The sequence below is a fragment of the Notamacropus eugenii genome, chromosome 3 (assembly GCF_028372415.1).
Source record: "Notamacropus eugenii isolate mMacEug1 chromosome 3, mMacEug1.pri_v2, whole genome shotgun sequence".
NCBI lineage: Eukaryota > Metazoa > Chordata > Mammalia > Diprotodontia > Macropodidae > Notamacropus > Notamacropus eugenii.
This window is the reverse complement of record NC_092874.1, coordinates 432,866,304-432,878,242: the sequence shown is the minus strand read 5'-3', so window position 1 is coordinate 432,878,242 and position 11,939 is coordinate 432,866,304. Positions and strand designations below refer to the sequence as shown.

The 11,939-nt window shown below is 41.7% G+C and overlaps 1 protein-coding gene across 1 annotated transcript in view; it reads left to right on the top strand.

Annotated features, from left to right (window-relative positions):
• Positions 1-11,939, top strand: part of SYN2 (synapsin II) — a 255,075-nt gene that overhangs the window by 201,218 nt on the left and 41,918 nt on the right. The gene's annotated exons all lie outside the window — the stretch shown is intronic.

The following is an 11,939-nucleotide window of genomic DNA, read 5'->3' as shown; positions in this document are numbered from 1 at the left end:
CCCTCCGAACTGGGGGAGATGTTTTTGGATTCCAAGGCAGGAAGGGGACCTGGTGTCCCAGGAGCGGTCTGAGCAAAGCTGCCCAGGCCAGAGTGAAGAAAGACTACTTGAAGGGAAGAGAGGATTCCTTCCTTCCCTGGGGAGAGGAGAGGACATTGCGGGAACCCCTCTTCCCCACCCCGCCCTGCAGGCTTCCCCCAAAGGCAGCCAGCCTGCGAGCTGGGCCACAGTGCCCGCCTGCGGTAGGCGACACAGGGCGTCATTCAGCTGCAGGAAGTGTTTTCAATGCCCTATTTGTGAGGCCCCAAACAAACAGCAAACAGAGAGGCAGAGAGGGCTGCCTCTCTCTGAGGGAAAGGCGCCAGCAACAGCGGCGTTTGAATCCCTTTCCCATGCCCAGGGTCCCAGGCTCCGCGGACAGTTGGCATCTGAACTAGCTCCCTTCCTGTGATTTTCCCTGGAGTGGGGGAGGGTGGAACGCTGGGCTTCAGACACCCTGGAACCCAGAGTCTCTCCCTTTCCCTCTGGCTCTCTAACTTTGACCCCTCAACCCTGCTCTGTTGACCTTCCTCCAGCTGCCGCATGTCCTGGGGAGTCGAGGCAAAGGAAGAGGAAGTGAGGATCTGTACCCCACACTGCGGCCATAACCAGATTGCTACAGGATTAGCCAGACCGGAAGAGAAGAGGATGCTTGTGGTTGGCAGGGCTGGTCTAGGGCTTGGCAACCTGTGGTTTGCATGCCCAAGGTGGCACAAAAGATGGGTTATAAGGCCATAGGGGCTGGTGGTGTGGGAGAGATATGAGGAGAGACTTGTTTTGAGCCCTCCTCTTATGACTCCTGACCACCCTAGATCATCAAGATTCCTGGGAACTAAGGCTTCAGAGAATTCTTCTAGGATATCCCTGGATTCATCTCTTCCTCAAATTTGGAGGAATCAGGCAGGCTCCTTCAGCCTCTGTAGCCCCCTTATCCCACATCACCACCACCAAAGAAGTGAATGAATGAACACTTGGCACACTGATTCAAAAAGATTGCTGACTCCTAAACTAGTCTAATGTAAAAAGTGTTGGATTAAGGCAAAGTGGACAGAGGATGAGGGGTGGGCGGAGAATCAAGTTCCCAACCACACATTTAACATTGGACAAGTTGAACCCTCTTTTGGGCAAGATGCCACAGACCTTGGGGCCTAGAATTGTCAATACCATACCTTGTTTTCTTTTTCTTTTTTCTCTCTCTCTCTCTATTTGTTTCCAACATGACTATGTTGGAGATCGATGAAATGAAAAACAGGTACAGGTATTAATTGAAAACAAAGATACAAAAAAAATTATTGGAAACCAAATTTGTGAAAAAAAGAATAATTGAATTTATTTCATTTCTAAAGTATAATTTGGATATTTTTATAAAGTATTTTGATGAGTTTATAAAGTACTACCAAATTCTCTAGAGTTTAATGAAAACAACAACCACAAACAAACAAAATTCACAGATCAGTTATTCCTTAAAAGGCACCTTTAAAATGACTAGGAATTGACCTAAAACTGAGGTTGGCATTTTAAGAACTGTTTTATTAACTTTATTTTTTTTTATTTTTCATTTTTAACACAGTTCATATCACATAAAACAATTCCATCTTTTGGTCAGGTGATACTTCTTGTAAAGCATTTACAACATAGACCACAAACGAATTTTTTTTTTAACATTAACCAACTGAGACACAAATAATAGCTATGTATGCTAACTTCACAAGCCCTTGACCTAATTGTCTCCACAGTATTACTAAGAATTAAAGGACCCTAACTTATTGTTGTTGGTCTAAAGTCCTAAGCCTAATAGCTTAGTTTTAGACTTAACCTCGGACATTCCCCTACCAAGAATTTATAATTTAATAGATCTGGTATTAAGCTTACAAACCTTCTGACTATAGGAAATTGCCACTAAGAGTAGGGACGCTGCAGGGAAACAATATCTCCCCAACTTCATGTCAGTTACAGGCGGGAGTAGATTGTCAACTTGCATTCAGTCAGGCTTAAAGTCTGCCAGGTGTCAGTGAGGAAATTGGGTCAGGAGAATCCTACCTCAGCCCAGGTTGAACAGCCTCTCTCCCACCCTTCCTATGAGATCACCTTTTTCAGTTCATACCAGCATCTCACAGTTTTATTGGCATCATGGACTGGAGGCCCAGACTGCCTTTCTTGCTATCCATATCTGGAATTAGACTCAGAAGAACAGTCAGTTAATAGTCCCATAGCATCTTAAAATAGCAAGTTCCAATAAGCAGGTTTCAGATATGACTATAATTTCATATTGGCTAAGGAACATCTTTTGAGGCAAGTTTTAAGTGGCTTACATGCCTTTCTGTACATGTTCTAGTTCTTGATTAAAAAACAATCATAAAATAAAATTTACCATTAAAACCTTAACTTTTCCATCAATGCCAAATTTTACCCGAGGTTACTTGCCTCTAGGAAATTTAGACTAAAATTCTTTTCCCCCAAGTAAAGATGTCTCTGATTTAATCTCAGTAATTAATTCAGTCAATTGTTTTAATACTAATTGCTTTTACATCACTTTGTAATATGTCCAGTTTTTCTCCCCGTCTCTTCCTTCCCCTACCCCCTAATACCTTGCATTCTGAGTATCCCTTCCCTCAGTGTGCCCTCCCTTGTATCACACCCCTCCCTTCCCTTATCCCCATCTTCTCTCTTTTCTTGTAGGGCAAGAGACATTTCTATACCCCATTACCTGTGTTTCTTATTTCCCGGTTATGTGCAATAATAATGCTCAACATTCATTTCTAATACTTTGAATTCCAACTTCTCTCCCTTTCTCCCTCCCTGTCCATCTCCACTGAGAAGGCAGGCAATTCAATACAGACTAAATATGTGTTGTTTTGCAAAAGACTTCCATAATAATCATGTTGTGTAATACTAACTAAATTGCCCTCTATCCTATTCTATTCCCCCTTATTTTTTTATTCCTTCGTTTGACTTTGTCCCTTCCCAAAGGTGTTTATTTCTAATTACTCCCTTCTCCCATTTGCTCTCCCTTCTATCATTCCCCTCATCCCACTTGTCACCTACTCCCCTACTTTCCTGTAGTGTAAGATAGATTATCATACCAAATATAGTGAGCATGTTATTTCCTCCTTAAGCCATATGTGGAGAGAGTAGTTTCACTTTTCCCCTCTCCCCTTCTCCCTTTTCTCCTCCATTGAAAAAGATTTTTCTTATCTCTTTTATGAGTTATAGCCTACCCCATTTCATTTCTCCCTTTCTCTTCCCAGTATTTTCCTCCCTCTCCCCCTAATTTTTATTTTATATCTTTTTTTTTGTGGATATCTCTTCTTATTCAACACAGTCTGTACTCTGTGCGTGTATGTGTGTGCGCATGTATGTACAATCCCTCCACCTACCCAAATACTGAGAAAAGTCTCAAGAATTATAAATATTTTCTTTCCATGTAGGAATGTAAACAGTTCAGCTTTAGAATGTCTTTTATGATTTCTCTTTCCTGTTTACCTTTTCATGCTTCTCTTGATTCTTGTGTTTGAAAGTCAAATTTTCTCTTCAGTTCTAGTCTTTTCATTGTGAATGCTTGAAAGTCCTCTATATCATAGAATGACCATTTATTCCCTTGAAGTATTATACTCAGTTTTGCTGGGTAGGTGATTCTTGGTTTTAATCCCAGTTCCTTTGACTTCTGGAATGTCCATTCCAAGTCCTTCAATCCCTTAATGTTGAAGCTGCCAGATCCTGTGCTATCCCGATTGTATTTCCACAATACTCAAATTGTTTTTTTTTTCTAGATCCTTGCTTGCAGTATTCTCTCCTTGACCTGGGAACTCTGAAATTTGGCCACAATATTCCTAGGAGTTTCTCTTTTTGGGTCTCTTTCAGGAGGTGATCAGTGAATTCTTTCAATATTTATTTTGCCCTCTGGTTCTAGAATATCAGGACAGTTTTTCTTGATAATTTCATGGAAGATAATGTCTAGGCTCTTTTTTTGATCATGGCTTTCAGATAGTCCCATAATTTTTAAATTGTCTCTCCTGGATCTATTTTCCAGGTCAGTTGTTTTTCAATGAGATGTTTTACATTATCTTCTATTTTTTCAAATTTTTGGTTTTGTTTTTTAAATTCTTGGTTTATCTCATAGTCATTCATTTCCCCAAACTCAATTCTCTCTTCAACAAGCTATTTTGTTCAGTGAGCTTTTGAATCTTCTCCTCCATTTGGCTAATTCTACTTTTTAAAGCCTCCTTCTCCTCATTGGCTTTTTGGACCTCTTTTTCCAATTGAGTTAGCCTCTTTTTAAAGGTGTTATTTTCCTCAGCATTTCTTTGGTTCTCCTTTAGCAAGCTGCTAACTCACTTTTCAAGCTCTTCCATTGCCTGAGCCTAGTTTAAGTTCCCTTTGGAGGCCCTGGAGGCAGAGGCCTTGACTTCCTGTGACAGTATGCCTTGTTCTTCCTCATCTGAAAGGATGGGAGAAGACACCTGTTCACCAAGAAAGTGACCTTCTATGATCTTATTTTTTTTCCATTTTTTGGACATTTTTCCAGCCAGTTACTTGACTTCTGAATCCTTTGTCAAGAGGATGGTCCTATCGTCTCTCCTCTCCCCAGTGCCGTGTTCAAGGCTGAGATTCAACTCAGCTGCTTGATTTCTGGGGGCTTGGGGTGGAGACAGGACCATCACTCAGGGTTGAGGATTAGATCAGCTGCTCCCTATGGACAGAGGCTTTAAACTGAACTGCTTGGACAATGGACCCAGGTTGCTTCCTGGCTGGCCACTGTAGCTGCCTGCAGTCTGCTGCCGTGGTCTCTACCATTTCCTGGGGCTATAGCTGGAGGAACCCATTTCCCTCTCACTCAGCTGGGAAAGCCCTCCTACACTGACCTTTGGAGCTTTCTTTGTCGCTAGTGGGTTGAGAGATCTGGAACCCTCCCTGATGGAAATTCGGAGGTCTGTTCAGATCCTGTTCCTCGCAATGCCTTGTGGCCAGGGATGGGCTCCACTCCATTCATTGTCCCATGAGATAGACCTTTTCTGTCAGCCTTCCAGGTTACCTTTCTCTCTGTTGTTCTGTGGCTTCTTCTACTCTAGAATTTGTTGAGAGTCATTTTTTACAGGTATTTTGTGGGTTGTGGGGGAAGTGCTAGAGTATATGTGTCTTTCTACTCTGCCATCTTGGCTCTGCCCTCCTGATACCTTGTTTTCAATTCAGTGGAGATGCATTATGAACTTCCCAGAACTTTGAACTGATGTAGGCAGCCACTAGTGAAGAATGACTTACAGAAGATAATCTTTGCCAAAGGACACCTTCTCAACTGCCCATCAGGAAAGTCCATTTCATTAGGTAATAGAATCGTAGGATTTAGAACTGAGAAGGACCTTACCAAACATCTGTTTCTAGCACTTTATTACCTTTTCTTTTTCTTTTCTTCCTTCTTTCATTTATCTTTCCTTTTGTTCCTTCTTTCTTCCTTCTTTCTTTATTCAGAGGAAGTAATTGAATTAAAATCTGGGCAAATCACTCAACCCTGTTTGCCTCAGTTTCCTCATCTTTAAATGAGCTGGAGAAAGAAATGGAAAGCCACTCAGTATCTTTTTTTGTGGGTCACAGAGAGTCAGACACAACTGAAAAACAACTAAACAGCATCAAACTGAGGTCCAGAGACCAAGTAGTCACCTGCCCAAAGTCTGGCAAACCCAAAATCAAATCAAGTCTTGTTTCCAAAACCAGCGTTTTTTTTTTCTTTTTAGATGATTATTATTGATTTTTACAAATCTTTAATAGAAAGCCTTAAACACAGAGTCATTCTAAAATAGCCATGCTGCCCAATCTTCCATAGATGAACAGGAAAATTCAGACACCCCTGAGAGGGTAAAACTTAGCAGCCTACACAAGAACTGGTGAATTGGGTGGGCATGGTACAAGGAAAGGGATGCTGATTCTGGAGTCAGAAAACTTGGGTTTAAACCTGCCTATGAAGTCTACTACTTGTTTGAACATGGGTGAGACTCTAGGCTTCAATTTCCCCAACCAGGGGAAAAGAGGGTTAGACTACAGCTGCAGAGTCAAACTCAGAGAGATGGAAATAGGATCAAACCTTATGGAAGGATCCCTGCTGGCTCCATATTGACTTGGAAAACCACATATTAATATTATCTATGTCCTATTGTATTGTAATTTATTTTGTTAGACATTTCCCTGTTACATTTTAATCTGGTTCTGGGCTGCCTGAGAAAGTCCTCATCTTTAACCCCTCTGGACTGAAGGACCTTTGAGGTCACTTCCAGTTCCAGACCTGTGATCATAAGATGCATGTCAAAACCTCTCTATACCTTGGGAACTAGTCTTTTATGAAAAACTCGTTACCCCACAGCCACCCTTCTGGTGATGAGCACCTCTGAACTTTGATGAGCAGATCTTCAAACAAAAGACAAATGAGCCACTGGCATGGTCAATGAGAACCTGTGGTGTAATAGAAAGGGCACAGGACTTGAAGACAAAAAGATGGATACATATGCCACCTTGGACACTTACTAGCTGTGTAACCCTAGGAAAATATGCCTCAGTTTCTTTATCTGTAAAATGAGGGGCTTGGACTTAATGGCCTCTTGTGTCCTGGCTTTCCAGCTCAAAATATATGACCATGAGGGATTGGGGGTGCACCATATTAGCTGGCATTTTAGCAGAGATGAGTGAAAACCAGTTGAGAGCAAGAAATGAAATTGAGGAGAGGATTCTGGGACATAGTCTATAAGCAGAAAAGGCTGTTCTTTGTTTGTTGTAGCCATCCCTCCCTTTCTATTCTTACTGCCATCACCTTAGTTGAATCTCTTGCCAGGCTCGCACCACTTCCATCATGGATCCAGCACCAGGGATTTCCTCTGAATCCTCAGTTGCTTTGTGGAAAGCTCCTCTGGGAAGGGCTGAGAATAACTCCCACAAATGACTGATAATGTACAATTTGAGGAACTCATCTAAGGCCCTGTTTCTGGTTCCCCCATGGGATAGGCACTTGGCCCCAGCTGGAGTCTTAGGTTTCACTGTATTTGCTCACATGACTACTTTTGGTCCCTGTGGTGTCCAGAGGATTCCATCACTGAAGCATCATGGGAAAACCTGTGGCTGGACTAATGAGAGAGGGGTTGTCCCCCTCACCAGGAGGCCCTGCCAATGTTTCTCTCTGGAAGGCATTTGCTGTTTCTTCCAAGTCTATGTGGAGAACCATGTTAGGGAAGTAGCTCTTGAAACAGGTATTGAATCTGTCTCCTCTGACTACTGCCCATTCCCCAGAGAACTCAGGATAACTTTCCCCCTATCCCAGAAACGTATCTGACATGGGTGCTTGCCTTTGTCTGACAGAAGCCATGGAACATAGAATAAAAAAGCTGTAAAGGACTTTAGAGCTGATCTAAGCCATTTTACAGATGAGGAAACTGAGACCAGAGAGGGAAATACAGTAGAAATACTGGTTTTGGAGTCAGAAGACCTGTGTTCAAATTCTAACACTATTCCTGAAGACCCATTTGACCTTAGTCAAGTCACAACCTCTCTGTACCTCCATTTCTTCATCTGTAAAATGGCTTAGTCCCTTCTGGCTCTAAATCTATGAGATGAATAGATTTATTAACAGTTCTCCCAGGAATGACTGGGAGCAAAATTGTGAAAGAGGTAGATTATCTCCAGCTGCCCTTCATCCCTTCCTTTCCACTCAGAATGTCTTTCTGTACCTTTGATAATCTTTCTTCCCATCCAGAGAAATTGGTCCTGTCATCATGTTCTCTTCCCTTCCCTTTTCTCACACAATATGGAAACCAGGGATCCCCAGAGTCCCTACCTCAGGCTTCACAGATAATTTCAAGAAATCGTAGGATGATAACATTAAAACCAAAAGAGAGAGCTTAAGTCCCTTCATCTAGACCAATTGCCTCATTTTGTAGTTGAGGCCACTGAGGTCAGAAAGGTGAAATAGTTTTTGAGTTTCCATTTATAACAAGGGACAAGGTTTAAAGCTAAAAGAATGATTCATTAATAGTGGAATTTCCAGGCAATAGGTATTTTAGTGCTATCTCTGCCACATTGCCTGGACAACACAATGAATTGTCTGTCTAGTGTTGTTAACTGTCTTTTAGTGCACTTGTCTCAGATTCCCAATTAGATCATAAAGTCCTTGAAAATGAGGACCATGTGTCTTCATCACCCACAGTGCCTTGCACAGGGCAGAACTTATAGTAAAAATTATCTGCATGTTGGCTTATTGATCATGGTATCACAGGAAACACTATGGAAGAAATTTGGGAAGACTTGTTTGAACAGATGCAAAACGAAGTAAACAGAACCAGGAAAACAATGTATTCAAGACTGCAATGATATGAAGGAAAGCAACATTGTAAGGCATCAGAACATTATCACAGGAACCAATCTTAACTTCTGCTACCTCATAGTAAAGCATGACTTTCTTCTCTTAATAGAAAGGTAGTGGATTATGGGTATGGAATGAAGCGTATATTTGTTATCAGGCATGGCCAATGTATTGGTTTGTTTCGCTTAATTCTACTTCTTTATTACAAAGGAGAAAAAATTGGGAGTAGGGTATATAAAGCAGCACTTTTTAAAAGTAGTAACAAAATATTCATTTTTTTATTTAGAGGGAGAAGGAATGGAGAGAGAGAGGAAGAGAAAAAGAGGAAAATGAAGATAAAGAAATAGAAAAAAGGAAGAAGGAAGAGGGTGGAAGGGAGGAAGGAAGGAAGGAAGGGAGAGGACAGAAAGAAGGAAGGAAGGAAGGGAGAGAGAAAAAGAGGAAAGAAAAGGGGATTCAAGAGACCTGATTCTAGTGATATCTGTGGTGTAACTTTGAACAAATTTCTCCCTCTCTCTGGGCCTCAGTTTCCTAATCTATGAAAAGATTAAGCTAATTTAGATAGTTTCTAGGTCCTTTCCCAGACTAAAAATTCTCTCTTTCTACTATGAGTCACTGCCTTCTAGGTCTGAGAGGGTAAGACCACATAGGGCTCCTGGTTTCAAGATAAATCAGACTTTCTCTCTTCTTCCTGCCCCCAGGTCTGTCTCCTGTCCCTCTCTAATCTTACCCTCAGTCCCACCAAGCAGAGGCCACCCTGGCCACAGACGAGGAATGTGGAAAGCCTCATTGAAGGCACTCCCAGTGCCTGTGGTTAGCTCCAGGGTCCCCATTTGGGCTAACTTTCCATCAGCAGCAACAGTATTTTCTAGGAAGAAAAAAATAAAATGTTTTTCTTTTTAAAACCTGCTTCTGTCAGCAGTTCCCTTTATAGGACTGATGATGATGATGTCCAGGAAAGAAAAACAAAAGATCAAGGGGAGAAGCAGAAGGACTAAGGCTAATATGGAAGAAAATAAAAGACTTATCAGGGGCATGATTGCTACCTTCAAATATCTGAAAGATTATTATATGGAAGAAAGAGGGTCAGCCAATCAGGTGGTACAGTGAGTTGAGCACTGGAACTTATATCAGGAAGACCTGAGTTCAAATCCCACCTCAGATGCTTACTAGCTATGTGACCTTAGGCAACTCACTTTGCCTCAGTTTTCTCATCTGTAAAATGGCAGCTACCTCTCAGCGTTGTGAGAGTAAAATGAGATCCTATTTGTAAAGCAATGAGCAAACCTTAAAGAGCTATGTAAGCATGAGTTATTACTCAGTCACTGAAGGCAGAAATAGAAATAAGAAGAGAAGGCTACAATGAAGCAGGTGTAGAGTTGGAAGTTAGGAAAAACTAACTCAGCAATGAGAGCTGTCGAAGAAAGGAACAGGTTGTTTTGGGAGGTGGCAGGTTCTGTCTCACTAGATGCCTCCCAACAGAAGCTAGACAGAATAACGTAGAGAGCGTTTTTGATCAGTTACACATTCGACCAGGTGGCTTCTGAGAGTCTCCTCCATGGTCTTTTCCTTTAGGTGCTAAATGTTTGTTTGACTGTATTTTGGATGTGGCTCCTTGTGTTTACCCTTTTCCCCAACCCCACTGTGTCCCATCTCTCAATGACTGTCTCCATGGCCTAGAGGACTCCAATATCTTGAGTTCATAAATTATTCATAAAAATCATAGAATGATAGAGGATCGTAGAGCTAGAAGGGACCTTAAAGATAATCTGTCCACCTGCCTAATTTTATAGATAGAGAAACTGAGGCCCAGAGAGGAGAAATAATTTGCCCAAAGTCACACCCCTAGTTAATGGAAGAGCCAGGACTAGACTCGCATCTCCTGATGCCCAGTTTGGTGATCTTTCTACCACACCTCACTACCCACCTCATACCAGGAAGTCTTAGTGCCTATAATTCCTCCATTATGCTAGACTCCTAGCTGTTCCTTGAGCAAGACCCTCCATCTCTAGACTCAGTGTATATCACTGGCTTTCCCCGAAGCCTGAAATGCTCTCACTCCTCTTCTCTGCTTTCAGGCTTCTCTGACTTCCTTCAAGTCTCAGCTGATGTTCTATTTTCTGCAAGGAGTCTTTTCTAGATCTCTTTAATCTTAGTGCCTTCCCTTGGAGGTTATCCACAATGTATCTGACTTGTGTGTCTTGTCTTACATAGTGGTTTGTAAGTGGCCTAACTCATTAGACTTAGAACTTCTTAAGATAAAGGATTGACTTTGCCTTTTTTTGTATCCCTAGTACTTGGCATACAGTGCACAGCATATAGTGAGTCCCCACTAAAGCCTTGTTGACTTCTCTTGCCTTTACCTTAGAACAATTCTGTCAGTAAAACATCACTAGCCTTCAAGAATTCTCTTTTAAATGCTGATACCTCTGGGAGGTTTGCTGTGTAGTTTCTGAACACCTTACTGGTGAAGCCTTCCCCTCTCAGATTATCTTCCATCTACTCTGTATATTTATTTATGTCTCATTTTTTAAAATTTATTTTATTACATGTGCTCTGTATATTCTCCTCTGTACTAGTCATTCACATGCTGTATCTTTATTGGGATATAAGCTTCCTGAAGGCAGGGACTGTATTTAACTTTCTTGGATTCAAGCACAGTGCTTGATTCATAGTAAGCACTTAGTAATTGTTTAGAGACTGACTAACTGGTGCCTTAGTGAATGAGTTCTATGGGTTCTGACTGAGGTAGGGAAGAGAAGACAGGATGATGAGTGAATAAAATAAACAGCTCTTTTTAGAAACTTGAGGTAAACATCATAACAGTTAGCACTATCCTAGCATAAAAAAAGGACTGCCTTAGAAAGGAATCTTCTCCATAGAAGTCAGCGCACAAACGCCAAATGACTGTTTTTGATGTAGGCTAGAGAGAAGTTTCTTGATCTCATTTGGATTGGCCTTGGGTATCTCTTCCAAATCTGACATTCTCCGAGGCTGCTAAGTTTTGTCTGAGGAGGGAGGAAAGAAGGGTCCTGAGCATTGGGAAGGGAGAAATATAGCTAAGGGATCAACAAGACAGTCATTGAGAGATGGGACACAGTGGGGTTGGGGAAAAGGGTAAACACAAGGAGCCACATCCAAAATACAGTCGAACAAACATTTAGCACCTAAAGGAAAAGACCATGGAGGAGACTCTCAGAAGCCACCTGGTCGAATGTGTAACTGATCAAAAACGCTCTCTACGTTATTCTGTCTAGCTTCTGTTGGGAGGCATCTAGTGAGACAGAACCTGCCACCTCCCAAAACAACCTGTTCCTTTCTTCGACAGCTCTCATTGCTGAGTTAGTTTTTCCTAACTTCCAACTCTACACCTGCTTCATTGTAGCCTTCTCTTCTTATTTCTATTTCTGCCTTCAGTGACTGAGTAATAACTCATGCTTACATAGCTCTTTAAGGTTTGCTCATTGCTTTACAAATAGGATCTCATTTTACTCTCACAACTCTGGGAGGTAGCTGCCATTTTACAGATGAGAAAACTGAGGCAAAGTGAGTTGCCTAAGGT